The sequence below is a fragment of the Lagopus leucura genome, unplaced genomic scaffold (assembly GCF_019238085.1).
Source record: "Lagopus leucura isolate 7727_CA_CO unplaced genomic scaffold, USGS_WTPT01 Super-Scaffold_1, whole genome shotgun sequence".
NCBI lineage: Eukaryota > Metazoa > Chordata > Aves > Galliformes > Phasianidae > Lagopus > Lagopus leucura.
In genome coordinates, this window is record NW_024962250.1 from 5,683,001 (window position 1) to 5,697,141 (window position 14,141).

The 14,141-nt window shown below is 35.8% G+C and overlaps 1 long non-coding RNA gene across 2 annotated transcripts in view; it reads left to right on the forward strand.

The window, feature by feature from the left end:
- The window catches only part of LOC122177772, a 35,207-nt gene extending 21,602 nt beyond the window's left edge, over positions 1-13,605 (forward strand). For both annotated transcript variants that reach the window (XR_006178145.1, XR_006178146.1), the window contains exons 3-4: positions 10,945-11,080; positions 13,469-13,605. This is a non-coding gene — a long non-coding RNA (uncharacterized LOC122177772). The remainder of the gene's footprint in view (positions 1-10,944; positions 11,081-13,468) is intronic.
- The last annotated feature ends 536 nt before the right edge of the window (positions 13,606-14,141 follow it).

Genomic DNA, 14,141 nt, shown 5'->3' on the forward strand with positions numbered 1-14,141 from the left:
ATTTGGTTATTAAATGGTAGCTAAGAAACTCTTCAGAAACTGACAGAACCTGTCAGTTGCTTTTACACTCAGTTGTGGCTGGGTTTTTTTTTTGGTGTCTTGTTCTGTTTTTAAAGAAATGCTGAAGTAAACCTGAGTCTAAAATGGCTGAGAAAAAAGAAATGCCTTGCCAATTATAGAGTGATGCACTTGAAATTATCCCAGTGATGCTCATACCAACTTTTTGATCAGCTTGATCTTTCCTAAAGATATTTGTTGTAATTGATATTAGCTGTGTTGAAATTGGTTAATGAACAAAACCAACGTTACTCAACAGGGAAATTTCATACCCTGAAGAGGCTGAATAATGGGGGCTTTTTAGTCATTGTTTTTGCTAGCTCTTAGAAATACTATATGGCTCAAAATAAACGTGTAAAATTCTATGTTTAGTTACATAACAGTACTGTAATAGTAGGAATAGATCACTAATTGTTAAATTGCTTGGTTAGTTGGGCTTATTTGAAGAACTTCCATTTGGATAGAGACAAATGTGTGGTCCCAGATCTAGTAACATATTAGTGTAGATAACACTTAAAGGTTAGAGATGGTATTTGGTATTAGATGCTTGAAAAACTGATTTTGATTAGGAAAAAGGAGAAAAAAGTTTGAGAGAGGAATTTTCTCAGCTTCTCTTGTGGTTTTAAATGTTCATCAGCCTTTAAATGGTATTAAAGGCTCATCAGCAAGCAGAGATGGGAGGTGTGATACATTAGTGACAGTGCAACAGGACTGTGTAGCATGCTGTCCACTTGAGAATGAAAAAAAGGGAAGATTGTCATTGACTTTGAAAATGGGACTGAAATCTTACTTTACTGCTGAGGGAATGAACGTGTTACAGAATGCTGCAGTCATACCATTACGCTTTTCAGTATCACGCTTCCTTTTGCTAACATCTTAGCAACTGTCTCACTCTTCGCCAAATTCAGCATATTACTGGTAACATTTTACACCAACTTTTATGTAAAACATAATGTGTAACAGTAACAGGGATATTAAATACAGTGAAATCTGTCCTTATCTTGAGGCATTACAAGCTTCTTTTCAATCAAACGCGTATTAAAGGGTCATGTTGCATCATCTTTTACAGTAGTTTTATCACTCCTTTTTTCTCTTTAGAAGTATGTTCCCTGCCAGACTAAGTGTAGAATACTTATGACCAAATATTTGCATTGTAATTCTGCCATTGAATATATGCTTTTCCAAGAAAAATACGAATTGGTTTTTAGAAAATCCTGTTCTTAATGGTGCTTTTTGCACACTCCTGCCCAACCATGTTAATTAATATTATTTATTTATTTATTTATTTATTTATTTTTTAACCATAGAATGTACTCCTTTTACTTCTATATTTAAAATTGGCTTAGGAAGGCAGAACTGGTGTATGTATCTATTCACTCTTGATCCATCCCATTTCAGAACTTCCACTGCCTTAAAATGTTTGGTTTTTTTCCTGCATATTACAATTGCAGTGCTACACAAGAAGTCATGCATTTAATATCACTTTATATGCAGTGATTTCTGTTTAGTTCATATTTCCAATTTCCAATTGATTATCTGGTGACCGATAGTAGTCTGGGATTGCAAACTTCCAGAGAACAATCATTCCATTTTTCCACATTCCCAGATGATTTTGACTGCTGTCAGTGGTGTTAGATGGCAGTTTTGGCACAAATGTAAGCTTCCTGTATTAGAAGGATGTGAGGAGATTGCTCATTGTCCTGTGACTGTAACAGTGAATGATCTTATAACTCAGAGCTTTTTTTTTCCTCACAGACCCAAAAGCACCACTCAGCACTGTGCAGCTGGTCTATGAATGCTTGCAGCAGTTGGTGATTTTTATGCACCATCTGTATCATGCTTCCTTTCTCCTTGATTATCTAGTCTTCATTTCAGCTTGATTTGATAGTTGCTGAAGTCAAGCAAATATGGAAAAATTATGTGTGCTTTTGTTGTACGTACATAATACTCATCTGAGAAGGATGATGTTTCTTTGGGAGGGTAGGAGAGTGAAAACTAGTGTAAGGAGCCACAGATATTTTTGGAAGGGCGCCCTAGAAAGCAGTTAATGGAGTTATGGGAACTCAGAGTTGTCATAATTCCTTATTGCTGTGATTAGTATTCCATAGAACATTGCAAAGCCATCTAGTAATTGTATCGTAGGCAATGGTAAAGATGCCTCTGGAATGTCACCTGTATTGGACATGTTTCTGTTGATGGAAGATCTTATGAACAGGAACTGGAACGTGGGCAAGGACAAGTGTGTGTGAGCTGTAATCTGCCACTGGTAACAGTAGGTTTGTTCTTAAAACTTCCAATATAGCAATGCTATTGGAGTATGTTCTTAAGTTATTTTACTCAAAATATTTTATGGTGTTTGTATTTTTCTAAGTATTTTCTAAACTGAAATTATAAACTATACTGTCCAGTGTAAACTGAAACTATAAACTATTTGTATTTTCAATAAACATCCAGATCTTAGATACTTGCGCTAATTTTGTCCCACTCCATTTTTTTTCCAATCTACCACTCTTTATTTTCTTACGCTCTTTTAGCTTGTTACCTGTTTCTCCTAGGAGATTCCGGAAAAGTTACTTATGTGTACTTGGAACCTCTGTTTTTCAGTTAGTAATTGTAGCTATTACCTTGTGGATATTTCTAAACTGTGTTACAGTATGAAATAATTTGTATGTGAATCTGAATTATTAAACTTAGTTGGAGGGAGGAAGACAATTAGTGCTGATGCATCTAAAATTATTTTGCACAAATAGTAAATTGAACATTCATTCCATGTCAGCAGTACATGGAACTTTGCAGTACATTTGAAACCATACATTTCTGAAAATGGCTTGTGTTCTGCTGCATACACTTTGAGTCAAAAGTGATAGCATGCACATGCGTTCCAAACATACTACAGAATCACAGAACTGTTACAACGATTCCAACGTTTTTCAACTGGCAGCTTATGGTTTTTAGTTTTTGCTGTTGAGTGCAGTAGCAACAATCCAGGGTATGTCAGTAGGATGTGCTCAGTATAAAATAATCTCTTGAGTTTGGGGGCATTTTACAATGACACTAATACTAGAGTTTGTTGTTATTTTGGTGGTTTTCTACAGCAGAGAGCATAGCAGAGAATGATGCTAAGTGCAAAGAAAAGTTAAACTCTGTTCACAGAATTGTTTGGATGTAATGCATGCACTCTAATGGCTTCAGGTAGTGTCTTGATAACATAAATGCTCGCACCCCCTCACTCTGCTTGTTTCTTCCACATAAGTGCCTTTTGAAGCAATGATCTTTCAGGTTTGAATTCTGTAAATCCCTCCAGGTTTTCCACTCCTGTGTTTGTTTTTTGTTGTTGTTTTCCCACTTGTCTTATATTGAATGATTGCTCCTTGCCTGCATTTCATTCTTTCCTTTGCATTTACTGTTTCATAATTTAGTAACTGGTTGTATACAAATCATCTGGAGAAGGAGTAGATGACAGAGAGCATGAGATATTTCCCTGATGCATGCCAAATACGATTCTGAATGGTTTCTTGACAGCTACAGATCTTGTCTAGCACTGTATGTACCGAGACTCAAAACAGGCTGTAAAGAAGCATCAGAAGAATTAACTGACTGATAATTTGAACAGAATGTTCTTGCAAGTTAGTGCGTTTGTGCAGGTATGCTTTGTTCAAATCTGTAGACTGTCACCAAGTTACTGCCAGCTACTTTCATTAGTGTTTTTTATTTCAGCTCTTTTTCAGTGACCTTTACAGTGAGTATATACCCACAAGCATACGATGGTTTTCGCATTTAGAATCTATACTTTTTAGCGTTCAGTGCAAACAAATGCTTTAATCTTTTTTCGTTTTGTATACACCTACGTTGTTTTTTTGAAATGCAATTTGTTACTCTGCTTAATCCTTTTGATTTTTTTTTTTTCATCTAATTCTTAGGCAGTTGTGATGAGTAATGAACTGTCCTACTCATCTAAAGATTGTTGTATTTATGAATTGATTATCTTTCTTCAGCTGCTCACTATGACTACTGAAGACTCCTGAAGGCATGAAGTATTGTGCTATTTCTCCCTCACCCCCTTTTTCCTCTGAACTGCTTCATTCAGTTGGATTCTTCAGTGTTTTTTCTGGGTGTTTTGTTTTTTTTTTTTTCCCCCGTCATTTTATTATGCAGAATTCAGGAACAGATTGGAAATAAGTTTTTCCTAAGTGAGCAAGTTATTTTGTAACAAGCTAAGAACCAGGTGATCACTAAGCTACATCTTTAAAAAAATAAATAAATAAATAAATAATGAAAATTCTTTTGAGGTTGTTTTGATAGAACTGATAGCAGCTCAAAGTGTTCAGGGAAAACTGCTGTTTGTTAACAGAAAAAAAAAAGGATTTTTTTGGTCCCACTTTGTTGTATTATTGGTAATAATCTCCTGAACATTTTAAAATCATCTGGAATTACCAGAATGATAAATATGTAAGGATCTTTCACTGGTAATGTGAGTGCTGTTTTCATAGGATGTAGCTCTGTCTCAGTTGATCGTAATCTATTAGGACCAGATAATTGTTTATATTTATTTAATAGAATTTTATTGTATAAAATTAAGTATATTGATATCTGTACCAGGAAAAAAAAATAGAAGATGACAAATTTAACAGAATCCTATTTAAAAAAAAATTTCAAAGGTTGTGTTGGAGGCAAAAGATCTCTAAGTTTCGTTTTTGTACTGGACAAATCTGGAGAAACTTTGAGAAAGAGTTGTTGGGTGTACGCCCAGGTGTGGTTTATTGGTTTGCTTGGTGATCTGATCAATAAAATATAATTTGTTTTCTGTTGTTTGCAAAGCTTTTCAACACTCACTGCTGGGAGAATGAAGATGTCCTGTAATAAGAGAAACTGACATTTTGTGAACTTGTAACTCAGTGAGGGAACAGGAAAAACTGGAATCTATGGTTGTTTTTCTCAATAAAGTGTAGTACGAGCATAAATCTTATACCATTCAAGGAACCATGCTGGATCAGATGTAGTTCATCGTAAGAATAAATTATCAGGAGAGCAGAGACTGAGAGTTTTTCTAAATAGACTGTATTGAAAACTTCTGCATTATACACAGAAGTAATATTGAGCTAGTGACAATTTGTGTGTGCTCATCTCTTAGGCAGAGTGGGAGTAAAGAAAGTTAGCAATGAGCATGTATTGGGATCTGGAGGAGGTCTTCCTTTGGGTAGATAGTGCATTTAAAACAAATAACAAATAAGGAAGCAATCTGATTTTAACAAAATAAGCCTACAAATGTAGCATTTCATGAAGAAATGGTTGTGTGTTATTCACTATAGCACAACAACATCATTTTACACGGTGTTTAAAAACATAAAATATCAGACAGAAACAACAAAAAATCAACCAAACTATTTTACACTTTATAGACATAAACTTCCATGGGGTACAAACATTGTTCTTCCTTCCCTTGTGCCCCGAGCCTTTCTGTATTTCACTGAAACTGTTTTTATGCACTTAAATAACCAGCAAATTTTTCAGTTTAATTCAATGTGTGTTGGTTCAGATTTAGCAAAATGTCAAAGAACTGCTTTGAGTTCATTTCTGGTTCAAGAGAAAGCGAGATTTTAAGTGAAATTTTTGAGTTCAATTCAACTCACTGCATTAAAGACATAATTCAAAACAGTGGCCTTAAATGTTCTTGATGTTAGGGAACATTCCTTAGGGAAAAGAACTGAAACATTTTGTGTGGCGGTTGTTGCTGTTTATGGCATCAATTACTTAGTTTTGTGTATTGTAATATGAATATTCAAATATTTTTAAAGTATTTTCTGTGCTCCGACAATGCATTTTTATATTTATGTATAACTGAGTTTCTTTTAGGTTTTTCTTTTAATAATTAAATAATTTGAAACAGACTCTTTGGCATTTATAAATATGGTGGTAACACACAGATATTCTTCCTAGCATCAGAAATGTCTTGCAGTTTGAGAAGTATTAATGGAGCCACAAAAAGCAGATCAGTATCCTGCTTTCTTTATTTTTTGTTAAATATGCACTGGATCTGAACTTCTAGTCACCCAGTGCTGATTTAGACCTATGTCTCCCGTCATTGCTCTGAAAATAAGGGCAGGCCGATATACTTAAAATGTGTTTATGTTTTTAAAAGTTCTAATGTATGACTGAAATAAAAGATTAAATCAAGCTCTCCAGGGTATTTTAGTTAATGAGAACTGGATCAGAAGTATTCCTTTTCTCTGGAGCCACCTGTGCGAATCACAGTGAGATAAACTCAGCTTAGATAATTTGCCTTCTGTTGTTGCAAGGAGTTTTTCTTTGAGAAAACTTAAAGTCTGTTCATAAGTATTAGCTTATAAATAAGGCAACATAGAAGCATGAAGTACTGGTTTTTGATTGTTTGTTTGTTTGTTTTGTGATATGAGTAACTTAAAGAAGAAAAGTTTAAATGTTGGGCATATAAAATAACCAGTTACAGCTTACAGTATATGTGGTCGCAACTTCCTTTCCCTAAAGGAAAATTAATACCCTCCTTAATATTTAGTATTTGAAAATAAGTTTCTGAAAATCATGACCTAAAAAAATACCCTTATTCTGCTACAGCAGTAGATCATAATATTGCATGAATGTTCTCAAGTACGGCTGGTTATGGTGGGTTTTTTTGGCTCCTTTTCCTTCAGTGTTGCTGTCCTTAATGTCAATTTGAAATTATTTAGTAAATAAGTAAAATTCACCTGACTGTCATTTCAAATGGTGTCTTTTTGGCTTTGCTTATTTAAGAAAGCTTACATCAGTTTTGACTTTCTCATACACGGATGCTGGTGTCACCTGATGCAGAAGTCATATTTAGTGATCTGTTATTGTGCTCTCTGCAGCCTTGTTGAAAAACATATGGTGATGCTCTCTTCTCATGCTATGGAATCTAAAGTGATAAGAACGTGAAATTTGTGGGTGTTATATGTAAGTTATTTGAATTCCATTACCACAGGTGTAGCGAATGATTTAAGTTCCTTCTTAGTAACTGCTTATATGTGTACTTTGTTTAGCTTTCCTGCTATGGCCCTGTATTTCAGCTGTTGCAGTTTAAACATCATTTTGCCTTACAGAATCTTCAAGTGTTTTAGTTCCATTATGCTTATAAAAATGGCTTGTAAAATCCTGTCTTTTGACTCAGGCAAGCTACTATAGGGTTTCACTAGTGTTAAGCATCTGTTTGTCTACGTGGGTGATTACATTTCATAGTTAAAATCTGCCTTCCTGTATTCTTTAGGATTTTTTTCATTAAAAATTTACTTTCTATGTGAGAATGATATCAGTATCATCTAAGATCAGGTTTATGAGACCCTTTCTGTCTTATTTTCTTTCTTCTTATTGTCCCTTGGCCCACGAACCTGGAGCTGGTTGCTGGAGGTCTTTAAATGTCTTCTCAGTGTACTTCTCTGTGTAAAATCTTTGATTTTAGCAAAACCAACTTAAAAAACTGGAATTCATTCTCTGAGTACTCTGTGGTAGATAGTTGGGTAAATTATGTTGGGGATATCTGGGGAAGCTCTTCCCCTCCACTTTCTTCTGCTGCCATTTAGGTTTTAGTTCCAAGTTTCTATGTTGACTTTTAAACAACGGGCTGTAAAAATCTGTATGGAACATGGCTTGTCGTGCCGGTGGGAAGCTTCAGCCTCTACTGCCATATCTCTAGCGTCCATCTCCTACACTGTAGGCCAACATGATTAAATAGGAGGTGTTACTTTTAGAGCAGTCATTGTAGATCAGTCTGTACTTGGACATATTTTGCTGGACCAAGTCTCTGTGATTGGCATGCAGTTTTCATCTGTGACTGGCCTGTGTGTGGTGGAACCTGCAGTAGAAGTATCTCCAGAGTGGGGGCTGTGGCTGGAGGTGGCTCAGAGCCATGGAGAGCCTTTTGGAGTAGAACAACACACCTCTGTTCTAATGCGGCTGCTACAGGGAGGCTGAGCTATTCAGTAATTAAAGGAAGCTGAGTGGGTGTCCTAACAAAAGCCACACAGAAAGTGGGGACAAAAGGATAATATCTGATATAAAAGAATAGAGAGTTATTGGAGGAAATGCCACTTGTAAGGTCAAGGGGTTATGGCATGCTAATAATCAACAGCTAAACATTGGAAGAACTGACCATGAAATAGTTACATATATATTACAAAGCGGGCAGGGCGTTTACTGGGGAGGAAAACAACGCTTCTCTCTCGAGTATTGAGTAGGTGCAAAGATTCTGTGAGTTGTTGTTGTTGTTTGTTTTTTTTCTGAAGGCTTGGCCTTTTTTAAAAGCATATTTAGACCCCACGTTACTAATTTGAAATATTTGAATGGCATTTCGTTAGAGTTAATTATGAGAAAACAGACAAATTTAAGTCCTTTACAATAAGGCCTTCATGTCGTTTTAATAACTACAGACTTCTTATGACAGTAGCTGTATTTTTAGATTGCTTACTTCTTGAAGTAAAAGAGCCTTTGTTTAATAAAAATAAAGTTGTTTTTTTTTTTTCTGGAGTAATTGTATGTATATATAACTATATATAAATAAAATGATCTTGCATATTAAAGAAAATCGCTCACTGAGGTTGATAGTTTCTTATACCGCCATGCTTTGTTGGCCAATTTATGACTTACTGATAGTTGCATTAAAAGCAAAAACAGAAAATCCGATTAACAGTTGTACAATCAATAGGTGTACAATCAATAAATGTACGAAGGTTAGGCGAAGTAGGATTATCGTGGTGGAAAGATAACATGAAAAATGCTCTCAATGTTGTAGGCTCACTATAAACTCCACAAGGAGTGATCTCCAGAAAGAGATCTTTCCTCAGTGGTAGTCAACACTTATATGGGATCTAGGGATCTGAAGTCACTGTAGCCTGAAGTCACTGTAAAGGTGTAAGCCAATAAGCAGCAACTGAATAAACAATTTCTGGCTTAAATACAGTCATGACTTGCAGCCATAAATAGAAAAAGCAAGCAGAAAAAAACCCTAAAAAAACAACCCACAAGAAGTGTAGACCTGTGCTCTCACGGCTGACTCATTGCTTGCCTCAGGTGATCAATCGGAGGTTCAAGCTGTGATCAACAGTTCCCATACAACAGTGTAATCCTAATCCTTAATGTTTTTATTAAACAAAATTAAACAAAGAGCTAATACATTCAAAAAATACTTTAAACACAGTACATTTTAAAGCCATATGTCATTCTCCTTTGGTAATGTGTTATATAAATTCTGAAAGAAAAGTTGTTGCCAGCTTTGTCTGGGATTTTGACTTGCAGCTTTCACAGTCTGGTTTATTCATGGCCTTGCTACTGTAGGAAGTAATTTTGAGCATTTCAATTTATTCATCTTTTAGTGAAAAAAAACAACATCACAGATCAGGGCTCTTTACTGTAGTGATGCCAAGATCAGATACAGTAAGCAGTCAAATTTTGGTGGCCTGGAGCTGTAAAGCAGTTTAAATGAGGCAACATAAACCTGCTAATTCAAATAGCTTGCCGTACTTGAATTAGTTCATTGCTTATAAATCAGGTGTCTGCTGTATTTTTTATGGAGTGTAAAGTTAGAATCATAGAATGGGCTGGGTTTAAAAGGACCACAGTGATCATCGAGTTTCAACCCCCTGCTATGTACAGGGTCGCCAACCAGCAAACCAGGCTGCCCAAAGCCACATCCAGCCTGGCCTTGAATGCCTCCAGGGAAGGGGCATCCACAACCTCCTTGGGCAACCTGTTCCAATGTGTCACCACCTTCTGGGTGAAGAACTTCCTCCTAATATCTAATCTAAACCTCCCCTGTCTCAGTTTAAAGCCATTCCTTCTCCCTTGTCCTGTCACTATCCACCTTTGTAAACAGCCGTTTCCCCTCTTGTTTATACATTCCCTTCAAGGCCACAGTGAGGTCTCCCTGGAGCTTTCTCTTCTCCAAGGTAAACAATCCCAGTTCCCTCAACCTTTCTTCATAGGAGAGGTGCTCCAGCTCTCTGATCATCTTAGTGGCCCTCTTCTGGATCTGCTCCAAGAGCTCCACATCATTCCTGTACGGGGGGCTCCAGGCCTGGATGCAGTACTCCAGATGGGGCATCACAAGAGCCGAGTAGAGGGTACAGTCACTTCCCTCTCCCTGCTGGCCACCCCTTTTTTAATGCAGCCCAGCTCAGTGTCCTGAAATATCTATGAAAATAGAATAGCATTTAAAAGAAAATTAGAGAGCCAAGGGGAATTTTTACCCACTAAGATGTGTGTATTATGACACAGTCTATTAAAATTAAGGTACCTTCTTTATCGTATGTCAAAGTTAGTATTTCAGTGGTCTTTCACAGTGTTTTTCTTTTTTCTTTTTTTCTTTTTTCTTTTTTTCTTTTTTCTTTTTTTCTTTTTGTAGTAAATGCATTGCAGAAAATAGTTCATTTTAAATTATGAGATAGTGATTCCAGGTGAATCTTTTTATTTCAATAATGAACACTTCAGACATTTTCTCTCTAATGTGGCCCACTCAAAATCATATTCTGGCATATCTGTTGCTCAGTTGTCAAATCACCCGATCTCCAACATTCCCATGTGTAGCAAGGAATGCTTTTAGCTCAGTTCTGTGACTTTTCCAGCTTCTAAATATGGTACAGCTTTGCCTATACCAGGAGTTTGCAAAATCACCTGGTTGCAAATAGAAATCAAGTTTTCTTATGGCTGTCAAGTGAATTTTGCATAACAATTACAAACTCAGCTTACTCATCTGTCTGCTGTTTTGTCTTGATTTTTAGACATCCAGCTAAGATGTAAACAGACTGGTGCTAAGTTTCTTGTTTATTTTAGATATTGCATGTTGCTTTGATGCCAGTCGGAGAAGGAAGATCTTACCTCTGATCTAGTTTCTGATATTTGCAGCTGTTATGGAGTGATGTGCAGAAGCTGGTGGGAAAGAAGATTTGGTGAAGAGCTTCAGCACCAGCAAGAATGAAAGGATCAAATACTAGCTAAAGGTTGCCTGTTCCTGCCCCTACCATTCTGTTCCTCACCCAAGGTATTGCGATTATGGTGCCAGTTAGCCGCACTGTCTCCCAACAGCATCTGTATCTTTCACTATTTTCTCCAGTTGCTGCCTCTGGCAAATGCCCATTCCTAATAGTCAGTTCTTCAGTGCTGGTGGGCCTGAAGACCTCCATAAGTACCTTCAAGAAACAGTTTCCATCTGGCATTGTATCCCAGAATACACAACTGCTACTGTAACCTGTATTTATATCTTTCCTTTCTACCAAGCTTATTTCCCCTTCATTTTTCTACATGCATCTTTGTCATCACCGAACTAGTGCGTAACATGCGCTGTTGTTCTGATTTCTTTCTCTCTTCAAGATCTGTGAGGTGGTATGTGGCTATTGATCATGCTAAGATTTTGGTACGTGGCTATTATGCAGGCTAAGACTGGCCTTCTTTGCTTTAGTGTTATTCTACTGATTCCCAGAAGTATTTCATGAAGCTATGGGCATTAAGTTCAATGTTTTATTAAGAACATAGTAAGTTTTAAGTTTTGTGAAGAAAGGCATGTGCTTTTTTTTTTTGTTATCAAGTTCTACCTGAACTGTGCAGGCCAATACTCAGTTATTTTTAAGCTCTGGTAGACTTGTTTATTTCTAGTAAGCATCTTTGATGCTTCAATTTAAATTGAATAAGTGGCAGAGAATCCATTAGTTCCTTAAATCATCTGTTTCGATAGCTTGTTCTTTTAGCACTTCACATTTATAGGTGTAGGTTTTCCTTTTCCTTTCTCATAAGATCAGTTTGTCTAGATTAAACTCCTAGGCCTTAGATTATGACAGGGCTTTGTTTGCAAATGTAATAAACAATTTATCATCAGGAATCCTTTATTTTTCATATAAAGTTATTGTATCTTGCTAACATTTGTAGACAGTTCTTTTATGGTATCACTTCCTCTTTACGCTTTAAGTGAGATTTACTTTCACTTTTTGAAATCAGGTTTTTGCAAGAGCTATCAATAGATTATTAACTTATTACTCTGGAGAAAGATTATGCTTGATGTTTGAATTTTTAATAATTTGATCTTGGCTGTGGCTATATTAGACTAGACTTGTATGGTGTTAATAAAGTAAGCAAACAAGAACAAATAAACCTTTCTTTTTATGTAGTTGTGCTGTTCATTTAGTAAGATAACTACCTTAGAAAGGTATTTGGTTAGTTAATAGAAGGGAAAGGTAGTTTTTTTTACCTTGCTATGTTTCTGGTTAATGTATTATTTTAGTAGTTAAAAAGGGATTGTAAAACCGAATACTGCTTTATTCATTGCATATTAAAATGAGTCTCTCTATATAATTTTCTTAGAGGAGCCCATCATTGCAACGATTTACTCTCTTCTCTCTCCGAAAGAAAAATCCCAGTTACTTTTAATGTAGGCATTTGAGAGAGAACCTTGAAGGCATTTGGAAACTAAGCTGTGTTTCTCTTTTTAAGATACAATCCTCTTTTTTGCTTAAAATTGTATCAGTGGCTGCCTACATGAAATGTTTCGATTGTTGATGTCTTGTCTACCTTTAAAAAGTTTAACTTTGGTTAATTCTAAATTCCCCTTGAACTGTTTCAGGAACAATGTCCTATGTATACTTTCTGCTTAAAAATCCTGCGCTGCTGGTATTTCCTCCTGCCAGGGAGTTTTCTGTGCTGAAATCAGAAATTATAGTATATGAAGGCTTCATTACTGAATAAATCTGCACTTGCAATGAAATTCAAATGGGTGGTGAATTCCATTAAGAAAATGTTTAATTAGAGAATAATCTGCTGATTGTATAATAATCTGCTCATCTCACACAAAATTATAAGGGAGTATACAAAGGGAAAATCACACAGATTACTTGGAGGAATCCATAGACATATACAATTAGGCTTTTATGGAAGCAGTAGTAAAGCTGAAGGTATGGATGTAAGAATAAATAAGACTTGTGATTATGTTTGCTTATTTTCTATAATCCATATAAATAGAAATTAAGAAAGAAAAAAAGGAGTAACTTTACACAATAATGAACATACATTCAGTGTACATACAGAATACTACAAAATGTATGTCTACATTCTAGAAAAGGCATTAGAAAAGGAAGTGGCTAAAAGTGTGACTTGACATTGATTCATGCTGCAAGGAAGAATGTAAGATTGGAAAAGAACAAATTTGTGCAATTCCTTATGGACTGCATCTGTTACCTATTTTAGGTAACGATGATGTTGTGATATGACTGTTCCAAATATAATGGATTCTAATGGAAGTTGGGTTACAAAGTAGATAATGGTTGTGATGATCAGAATAATGTGCAGGTATTATTTTACTTGTGATACCAGACTGGTAGAGTAGGCCTAAGTATAATGACACCAAGTGGAAAGGATTAATAATAAGAACTTCTGTTTATAGGATGGGAACTCATCAATTTGAAGAGGTATACGTGCAGAAAGATTTGGAGCTTTCATGATTGAGGACTGCTAAAGTAAAGTGGCCATGAAAAAGACAAATCCAGGCCTGGGATGCATCAGACAGAGGAAGTCCAAGAGAAAAATGCAAGTATTTGTTTCATGCGAGATACTGGCAGTATCTTATTTGTTGTGTATACAGTTCTGATTCTATATATTATGAAAAGACTTAATCTGAATGGGAGTTTGTCCAAGACATGGAAAATTTGTAAATCTCCTGTGGTGAAGTGCTTGTCCTATTCAAAATAGCACATAAATCTGAGAAAGATTATGGCTGCTTTCTGTAGATGCACTTTTGGGTACAGAACAAACACAGACTAAGCTCTCTAATCAAAATTTATACGCGTGCAAGAAAACAAGTATAGATTCACAATGTATAAATTTAGTTAGAAAATTAAAGAAGGTCATAAAGCATTGTAAGTAGGAGTTTTGCACCAGTATTCCAGTAGTGAATGGGGTAAGGAAAACCAGTTGTGGGTGTGGTTTTTTGGTGCTTTGTTTTGTTTGTTTTTGAAACTTAATTAATGAACAGGCTTTTGTGGCCTGTAGTTACATGAAATATTAAGATGTAGATTTTGAAGAAGTCTTTTCTAAGCCCGTAATACTTGCTACCTATT